We start from the raw sequence: 10986 nt of genomic DNA on the forward strand, positions 1-10986 counted from the left end.
AGAGTCCCCAAGAAACTCTAGCCAAATATGCTTAATAATTTTTACATCTGGTGGGGAAATAGCCAGGAAAGAACCCCTATGTAGGTGGTGGGACCTGAGGGAATGTCAAGTTGATGAAGCTATCATTCACGTGCTCCAGCTTTGGCCCCCCTTACCCGTCCCACTCTAACATGCTGTTCCTTAGATCAGCAAAGGGTCTCCTCTCTGCAAATGTACCTTTAAATATCGAGGTCCTCTGTAGCCCCAGTGCCTCAGCCTTCAGGAGAGCAGAGGGCTTAAGTCAAAAGGCTGCTCAGGGACAGCCACTACTAATAAGCAGAAAGTCAGAGGAAATGGATACTTAACCTCCACCATACCCAGTATATCACACCTCCCTCACAGCCCAGAGGAGGCCCCAAAGAGGCAGGCTGAGTGCTTCCAAGCATGAGTGCTGGCAATGCTGGATGTTGCTGACAGTTCGGTGCATAGACAACTGAGGAAAACTGGTGGGTGTAAAGGGAAGTCCAGAGTGTTTTTCACTTTTATTAGTTGTGCCCTGAAGCAATTTGCTTTAAGCTCTGTCAACCCAGTTTCTCGATCTATCAAATAAGATGGACAGTATCTGCCCCAATTCCAACAGCATAGGATTGCTAAGAAAATTGGAGTCAGAATTCAGTATGAAATGGCATCTGGCCATCTACTCACGATGTGTTCTCCTCATTCCTATAAAGAAACTAAGAAAATATTGAGCAAAATAAAATTTACTGACAACATTGAGAACTGCACCTATTCTATTTCTACTCTTCCCTGTCAGTACTCTAGTTCAATACCAGCCACTGCTGGACACTTGGAACTTGCTGATTTCCTGGCTTCTGTTATTGGCCTCCATTAATGCATTTTCTATAGAGGATACATAGGAATTGTAAACAATTTATTATTAAATATATCATGCATACAGAAAAGCATGTGTGATATAGTTGTAGAGTTTAAGAATAACAATAAACAAGCACCTACTTCATAAATAGATTACCACCAATACCTACAACTTCCTGTGAGTCCCTTTCTGACTATATTCCCCTCCCTTTTCCTGAATGCTAACTACAATGCTATATTTTATCATTTGTTTGCTCTTCTTTGTATCTTTACCACAAAAGTATGTGTCCTTAAATAATAAATTGATTAGTTTTGCCTCTTTATTATAAACTTCATTTAATGGAATCATACTAAGTATTCTTTTCTTACTTGCTTTTTCTTGTTCAGTGTAGAGTTCCCAAGATTCATCCTTATTCATGCATACAGTCCTTTAAATTTTATAGTTGTATAGTATTCCACTGCATAGCTAAACGTAATTCATTATGCCTTCTTCTACTGATGTACATAAAGGTTATTCCAGTGTTTTGCCTATATATCTTCTCTGGTACATATTTCAGTTTTTCAAAGACTATCTCCAGGAGTGGAAAGAATTGCTGGTCATGAGGTACACATACATCTTAACAGTTATACAGAAGTGTTTACCAATGGAGAGATTATACCAATTTATGATTTCACCAAAAGTGTATGAGCTCCTCTTATTCCATATCCATACACGCAGTTGGAATTGTTAGATTTTATAGTTCTAGCCAATGCGTTAGTTTTCATTTGCATTTCCAGATTATTAATGAATGAGGGTGAATATATTCAGATGTTATATTGGGCATTCATGTGTCTTCCTTTCTGAATTACCTGCTACAATGGTCTATTTTTATATTGGGTTGTTTCTTTTCTTGTTTATATATTCTGAATGCTAATTATTTTTCAGTTATTTGTTACAAGTATCTTTGTTGGGTGTGTGGCTTATCTTTCATTTTATTTATGATATCTTTTTTATATTTAACCCATTTTTTTTATTATTATGTTATGTTAGTCACCATACAGTACATCATTAGTTCTTGATGTAGTGTTCCATGATTCATTGTTTGCACATAACACCCAGTGCTCCACGCAATACATAAAAACATGGAATGCTTCACAAATTTGCGTGTCATCCTTGCACAGGGGCCATGCTAATCTTCTCTGTATTGTTCCAATTTTAGTATATGTGCTGCTGAAGTGAGCACTATGATATCTTTTGATGAAAAATTATTCCTAATTTTAATGTAAAATTTATCAGATATTTTCCTTTATGGTTTACATATTTTGAGTCTTGCACATAAATCTTTTCCTATCCTAAGGTCATGAAGAATTCTACTATATTGATTCTAAAATTTTTAAAGTTTTGCATCCCAAATTTATTCTATCTGAATATTTTTTAAAAGATTTATTTATTTATTTGACAGAGAGCAAGCGCACAAGCAGGGGGAGTGGGAGAGAGGGAAGCAGGCTCCCTGCTCAACAGGGAGCCTGATGCAGGGCTCAATCCCAGGACCTCAGGATCATGACCTGAGCTAAAGGCAGGTGCTCAACCGACCTAGCTACCCAGGTGCCCTCTGAATATTTTAAAAACATTTTTTTAGTACAAAGTGTATTCATATATAGAAAAGTTCATAAAATGTAAATTAATTAATTATCACAAAATGATCGCCTGTGTAACTACCTCCCAGGTCAAGATATAGAAGATATGCAGTCCTTCGGAGTTCTCCCCATGTTCTCTCCCAGTTACTATTCCTTGACTACCCCACCAAGTATAGCTACCATTTTGACTTCTAACTCAATAGTTTGGTTTTGCCTGTTTTCAAAGTTTATGTAAATGGAATCAAAAGGTATGTAATGTTCTGTGTTCAGCTTCTTTCATTCAACAATATGTTTTTGATGTTCATCTGTGTTGTTGCATTTAACAGGTTGTTGATTTTCATTGAGATATGAAATACATTATTGAATGAATTATAATACAATTTATCTACTCTACAGTTGATGACAGTTATTGTTTCTAGTTTGCGTTGTTATCAGTAATACTTATCAATATGAACATTGTACATGTCTATTAGAAAAACATGCCATTATTTCTGTTGGGTATATACCTAGGAGTAGAATTTCTGGGTAATAAAGTATGGGTATGCACAGCTTTAGTAGATATTTTGAGATTTCCGAAATAGTCATACCCATTTACCATTCTGCCGGCAGTGCGTGAGGACTGTGGGTGTGCCACATCAATGCCAGTAAATGACATAGTTAGTCTTTAACTTGAGCCATTCTGATGGATGTGTAGTGGTACCTTGTTTGGTTTTAATCTGCAATTTCCTAATTATTAGTAAATATGAGCACCTCTTCGTATATGTATTGATTTATTGGATATCTTCTTTTGTGAAGTATATATTTAAGTCTTTTATCCAGTTTTTAATGAATTGTCTGAAATTCTTATTGATTGAAATTTACGTATATTGGATACCTGCACTGGGTTATATATTTCAAATAGATACAACTCCTTTGTCAGTTATATGTGTTGTATATACATATGTATGTATATATACGACTTGCGTTTTTATTCTCTTAATGCTATCTTTTGATTATCAGGAGTTCTTAAATTTAATATTATTCAATTTATCAGTATTTTCCTTTATGGGTGGTACTCCTACATTATTTTCTTTTTAAAAAAATACCACTTTTATTTCATTTTTTATTTTAATTCCAGTATAATTAACAACTGTTAACTATACAGTGTTATATTAGTTCCAGTTATATAATATAGTGATTCAATAATTCTATACATTACTCGGTGCTCATTGTAAGTGTACTCTTAATCCCCTTCACTTATTTCACCCATCCCCCCGTTTATTTTCAAGGTGTTTTTTTTTTTTTAAGATTCATTTATTTATTTATTAGAGAGAGAGAACAAGCACAAGCAGGGGGAGCTGCAGAGGGAGAGGGAGAAGCAGACTCCTCACTGAGCAGGGAGCCTGACATGGGTCTCCATCCTAGGACCCTGGGATCATAACCTGAGCTGAAGGCAGATGCTTAACCAACTGAGCCACCCAGGAGCCCCTATTTCTTACTTTTATTTTTATTCTTCATGTTTAGATTTATAATACACATAAAACTAATTTTTGTATATAGTCTGAGGGAGGATTTATTTTTCCATAATACGGTTAGATAATTGACCAAGTAGCATTTTTTGAAAAGACCATCATTTCTGATGCACCAAGGACCCATGAATAGAGGGTTCTATTTCTTGGCTCTCTGATCTCTTTCCCTGGTCTATTTGTCTACATCTGTATCAAAATCATGTGTTTTTAATTACTCTAGGCCTATAATTTGTCTTTTTATATGTAAGGCAAATCTATTACTCTGTTCTTCAGGTAAGACATGGCTATTCTTGACTGTTTACTGCACCATAAAGTATAAATTGTAATTTACAAATTCTAGAATCAGCCTGCTAATAAGTTCCATAGAAACACTGTTGGGGGGGACACCTGGGTGGCTCGGTTGGGTGTCTGCCTTTGTCTTAAGTCGTGGTTCCTGGGTCCTGGGATCGAGCCCCCTGTCAGTCTCCCTGCTCGTCAGGGAGCCTGCTTCTCCCTCTCCCCCTAGCTTGTGCTCTCTCTCCCATTATCTCTCTCTCTCTCAAATAAATAAATAAAATCTTAAAAAAAAAAAGAAACAATATTGTTGAGATTTTAATCAGATCTTCACTAAATTTGACGAAAATTAACTTCTTTATAATTTTGAGACTTCCCACCATTAACTTAGTATATCTCTCTATATAAACCTTCTTTAATAACTTTCGATATATTTTTTTTCAATATTGGACTTGCATATCTAGCAAAAGTACCTTATATTTGCTATTGTTGTATTAAAGGGTATATTATACAGTTGCGCAAATAAATTTTTATGTTGATCTTATATCAGACAAGCACTGTATTTGTTTTCTATTAATATATCTAGATTATGTCTTGTTTTCTATATAAGTTATATTACTGCTACAATACTTTTGTGTCTTTTTTCCCACTTCTTATGCTTTGATTTTTTCTTACATTTTTTCCATTGATAAGGATCTCCACTATAATGCTGAATACAATTGATGATGTCAGACATAGTTTGGGGGAATGCTTTTAATATTTTACAATCAAATATGATGTTTAAGTTTCACAAAAATCCTTTATTATGTTAAGAAAGTTCTCTTTAAGTTCTGGTTTGACAGAAGTTCTAATCACGAGTGAATGCTGGGCTTTGTCTGTGTGCACACGTGTGTGCGTGTATGCATGCGTGCATGTGTGTGCGTGTATGTGTTTTGTCTCTATCTGTTGAAAAGAGTCATGTAATTTTTCTTGCTTATCTTGAGATAGATTACATCAGTATATTGTTTTCCCTTTGCTGAACTAAACTGAATGCTGAAATATTCCCTATTTGGTCATAGTGGGTTTTTTTTCCCCGTGTACTGCTAAATTCAGTCACTACTATTTTATTTAGGATTTTGGCATACATGTTTATAAATGAGTTTGACCTATAACATTTCTTTCTCATTTTTTAAACTGTTCTTGTCTGGTTTTGATATCAAGAGTATATTAGACCATTCTAACTGGCGTAAGGTGGTATCTTAGTGTGGTTTTGATTTGAATTTCCCTGATGGCTAATGATTTTGAACATTTTTTCATGTGTCTTTTAGCCATTTGTATGTCTTCATTGGAAAAGGCAAGAAACAACAATTGTTGGAGAGGATGTGGGGAAAGGGGATCCATCCTACATTGTTGGTGGGAATGCAAGTTGGTACAGCCACTCTGGAAAACAGTGTGGAGGTCCCTTAAAAAGTTAAAAATTTAGCTACCCTATGATCCAGTCATTGCACTACTGGGTATTTACCCCAAAGATACAGACGTAGTGAAGAGAAGGGCCATATGCACCCTAATGTTCATAGCAGCAATGTCCACAATAGGTAAATCATGGAAGGAGCCAAGATGCCCTTCAACAGATGACTGGATTAAGAAGTTGTGGTCCATATATACAATGGAATATTACTCAGCTATCAGAAAGAACGAATTCTCAACATTTGCTGCAACATGGACGGCACTGGAGGAGATAATGCTAAGTGAAATAAGTCAAGCAGAGAAAGACAATTATCATATGATTTCTCTCATCTATGGAACATAAGAACTAGGATGATCGGTAGGGGAAGAAAGGGATAAAGAAAGGGGGGGTAATCGGAAGGGGGAATGAAACATGAGAGACTTTGGACTATGAGAAACAAACTAAGGGCCTCAGAGGGGCGGGGGGTGGGGGAATGGGATAGACCGGTGATGGGTAGTAAGGAGGGCACGTATTGCATGGTGCACTGGGTGTTATACACAACTAATGAATCATCGAGCTTTACATCGGAAACCAGGGATGTACTGTATGGTGACTAACATAATATAATAAAAAATCATTTAAAAAAAAAAGAGTATATTAGACCATGATTATTTCCTCTGTCTCCCTAGTCCCCCATGATCTGGAAGAAGTTTTGTGTTATTTATATTTTCTAATCCATAGATGTTTTGTTAAAGTTCCCTACAAAAATTTGTGCCTATTATTTTCATTGTAAGATGTTTTTAAAACTACTATTTAATTTCCTCAGTGGTTATAGAACTATTCAGGTTTTCTATTTCTCATTGAATACAGTTAATAATTTATATTTCTTCTAGGAATTAAATATTTCATAAGTTTTTAAATGTTACATAAAGTTATTCATAATTTCATTTTATTATATTTTCATCCCTGCTACAATTGTAGTTATATTACATTCTTTTAAAATCTGATATTTGTGCATTTTCTTATACTCTTTTAAAATCTGATATTTGTGCCTTCTCTCTGTTTTTCCTAGCAAGCTTATTTATTTTCTTCTACTTTACAGGTGTATTCTGTTGTTCTTTTTTCTCACTAAGTTGTATGCATAGTACATCAATTTTCAGACTTTTTTCTTTTCCAGTATTAGTAGGCAAATCTATAAATTTTTTAAACCACCATGTTAGCTATATACCATAAATTTTTACAAATGCTGTTTTTCTTCATGCACAGTTCTAATAATTTCCATTATGATTTCTTTGTTGATCTATTAGGTTGTATAGAAGTGTGGTTTAAAAATTCTAATCTGGGGGTGCCTGGGTGGCTCAGTCAGTTAAGCGTCCAACTCTTGATTTTGGCTCAGATCATGATCTCAGGGTCCTGATGAGTAAGGGACAGGAAGGGTTAGGTAGAGAGAGATAGGCAGGGGGCTACATGACCAGGCTCACAGAAATCCCAGGTGTAGAAAAATGTTATAGATGAGATATTTTCATGATAGTTACAAACAAAACCAGAGATAAGGGTACATAAGGAGACCACCTTGTTTGTCTTAAATGTTATAAACAAGGTATTTTCATGAAAGTTACAAATTGACCACTGAAAGTTACCAAACTCCAGAGGATAAGTAAACAAGATGCTGCCAGTGGTGACATTGAGAAGATTTAAGTTCTCTGGTCAGTGTTCTATAAAAGACCAACCATAAAAGCCCTCAGTTGCCACCCATTCAGGACCCTTCTCACTCTGGAGAGCTTTTTTCCTTTCTTTTCTGTTCTCACCTTCACTTAATAAACTTTCACTTCACTTCATTCTTTTGTGTCTGCAAGATTCATTCTTCAACTCTGTGAGACAAGAACCTTGCAACCCTGCAACACTGGGATGAGCCTTGGGTCAGGGTCCACACTCAGAGGGGAGTCTGCTTGAGGATTCTCTCCCTCCCTATCTCTCTGGCCTTCCTCCCTGCATGTGTGCTCTCTCTCTCAAATAAATAAGTAAATCTTTTTTAAAAATTCTAATCTGAAAATAAACAAAAAAAAAAGTCCTCCTACTGGGAAATTTTAAAATAAATGAAAAATGAAAAAAAAATTTAAATTACAATTTAAACCTATTTTCAAATAAATAACATAACCACTAACACACACACACACACACACACACACACACACAATCAGTTGTGTTTTTTCTATATATTAGCAATGAACAATCTTTAAAGAAAATTAAGAAAACAATTCCATTTACAATAGCATCAAAAAGTATAAAATACTTTGGAATAAATTTAACCCATGGGATGAAAGACTCATATACTGAAAACTACAAAATATTGCTAAAGGAAATTAAAGAAGATGCAAATAAATGGAAAAACATCTGTGTTCATGGATTGGAAGACTTAATATTATTAAAATATCAATATCCAAAGTGATGTACCAGTTTAATGCAATCTTCATCAAAATCCCAGTTGCTTTTTTGCCAGAAATAGAAAAATCATCCTAAAATTAACTTGGAATCTCAAGGAACCTGAAATAGCCAAAAGAATCTTGGAAAAGAACAGTTAAAAGTCTCACACTTCCTGAATTTAAAACTCATCACAAAGCTACAGTAATCAAAACAGTGTAGTAATGCCATAAAAACAAAAATACAGACTGATGGAATAGGTTAGAGAACACCAAAATAAATCCTTCAATAGATGGTCATATGATTCTTGACAAGGGTGCTAAATCATTCAGTGGAGAAAAGACTCTTCAAAAACCTTTTGGGAAAGGGGCGCTTGGGTGGCTCAGTCCGTTAAGCATCTACTTTTGGCTCAGGTCATGATCTTAGAATCCTGGGATCGAGCCCTGCTTCGGGCTCCCTGCTCAGTGAGGAGTCTGCTTCTCCCTCTCCCTCTGTCCCTTTCCCTAGCTCATGCTCTTTCTCTTTCTCTCTCTCTCAAATAAATAAATTAATTAATTAATTAAATAAAATCTCAAAAAAAAAAAAACTCTTGGGAAAATTGGATATCCGTATGCCAAATTATGAAGGTGGACCCCTACTTACACCATATACAAAAACGGATCAAAGAATTAAGAGCTAAAACTGCAAAATTCAGTAGAAAACGTAGGGGAAAAGCTCTGTGACGTTGGATTTGGTAGTGATTTCTTGGATATGCTACTCAAAGCACAGGCAACACAAGTAAAAATAGATAAATTGGACTACATCAGTATTAAAAATTGCATCAAATGACACAATCAACAAAGTAAAAAGGCAACCAACAGAAAGGCAGAAGATATTTGCAGATCACATCTATACCTATATCTATCATCTATCTATCTATCTATCTATCTATCTATCTATCTATCTATCTTTCTATCATCTATCATCTATCTATCATCTATCATCTATCAATCATCTATCTATCTGTAGAGAGAGAGTTAATATCCACAACATATAAAGAACTTCTACAAATCAAAACTATATATTCCAATTAAAAATTGGCAAAGGACCTAAACAAACATTTCTCTAAAGGAGATATACAAATGGCCAACAAGCATATGAAAAGAGGCTTAACATCACTAATCATTAGGAAAATATAAATGAAAACCACAATGTGATTTGGGCTCATATCCATTAGAATAGTTACTATTTAAAAAAAAAGAAAATAAGTGTTGGTGAGGATATGGAGACATTGGAACTCTTGTGCATCATTGGTAGGAATGTGAGATGGTGCAGCCACATGGAAAACAGTAAGGCTATTCCTCAAAAAATTAAAAACAGAATTACTATGTAATCCAGAAATTTCACTTCTTCAGTATATATATAAAAGAATTGAAAGCAGTTTCCCAAAGAGATATCTGGACACTCATGTTGATATAGCAGCATTATTTACAATAGCCATGTATCCATGGACAGATGAATGGTTAAACAAAATGTGGCACATATATATGAGGGAATATTAAAAAGGAAGGAAACTGACACATGATACAACATGGGCGAGTCTTAAGGACATTATACTAAGTGAAATAAGCTAATCACAAAAAAACAAATACTGTATGATTCCATTTATATGAAGTATCTAAAGTAGTCAAATTCATAGAGTGTAGAATGATAGTTATCAGGGGTTCCTGGAAGAGAGAAATGGGTAGTTGTTGTTTAGTTAGTGTGGAGTTTCAGTTTTGCATGATGAAAAAGTTCTGGAAATGGGTTGCACAACAGTGTGAACATACTAACACTACTGAACTGTACATATAAAAATAGTTTAGACTGTATATTTTATGTATTTTACCACAATTTAAAAATTTTTTATGATTATGGTTAAGCTAATAAAATTTGTGGTTGCTCAAATGTAAAATAAAACCAAAAATCAAAACAAAACAAAACTATAACCTGAGGATTCATTTCTCACCTATAGCATTGTCAAAAATGAAAAAAAGCATGACAACACATTCTGTTCTTAAGGCTTTGGGGAAACAAGACTAGTTACATATTGTTGATAGGAATGCAAATTGGCATTTACGTTTTTGGCAGGAAGTTTAGAAATATCTAACACAACTAAGTTATGTGTTTACCTTTTGACTCAATAATTTCATGTCTAGAAATTTACCTTAAAGTTTCCCTCCAACAAAATGAAAATATATGTGCACATTACAGCTTTGTTTATAATTGCAAAATGTTGGAAATACTCTGAATTCCTAAATACAGGAGAGTAGTAGAATAAACTATGGTATAGCTGCATATTATACATTATAACTTATACATGCAAAGTATATTATATATATATATATATATATATATATATATATATATATATATATATATATATATATATGGAAGCTATTTTCCCACATGTAAGATTAAAGATTCTGGGACTAGCGTATGAACAAACATTTCACTAGCGTTTCTATTTGTTGCCATGTCACTGTCCAAATTTTTACGCTCTCAGTACTATATAGATGGGTTAATGTTATCAGTATTGAGTATCATGATGATAATTTGAAGAATCTAGCTTCATATATGTAAAATGACACCATCAGTTTGCTTTGATTTACTCTAGTTAATATAAAGGATAAGCAATTTTTATATTTGTTTTCTATTTGTGTTCATCTGTGGATTTTTGAAAGTCTAAGAAAAAAAGAGTCCTCAAAAAATAATATGGCTTCAACAAGTCATTCATATATCTATCATCAAAATGATCACTTTAGAATTACTGAGTAATTATTATTAATGAATAATGGCATACCTAGCATGCTTGACACTCCATCCTCTATATAACAAAATTATCAGTAATAGTCATTAAATAAAATGAAC

General features: G+C 34.2%; 1 non-coding gene across 1 annotated transcript; it reads right to left on the bottom strand.

Moving 5' to 3' along the window:
• Positions 1-1968: 1968 nt before the first annotated feature.
• On the bottom strand, positions 1969-2075 carry LOC113244449 (U6 spliceosomal RNA). The gene has a single exon (XR_003312387.1). It is a non-coding gene; the product is annotated as a U6 spliceosomal RNA (small nuclear RNA).
• Positions 2076-10986: the final 8911 nt, after the last annotated feature.

This window comes from Ursus arctos, unplaced genomic scaffold, assembly GCF_023065955.2.
Source record: "Ursus arctos isolate Adak ecotype North America unplaced genomic scaffold, UrsArc2.0 scaffold_12, whole genome shotgun sequence".
Classification (NCBI taxonomy): Eukaryota; Metazoa; Chordata; class Mammalia; order Carnivora; family Ursidae; genus Ursus; species Ursus arctos.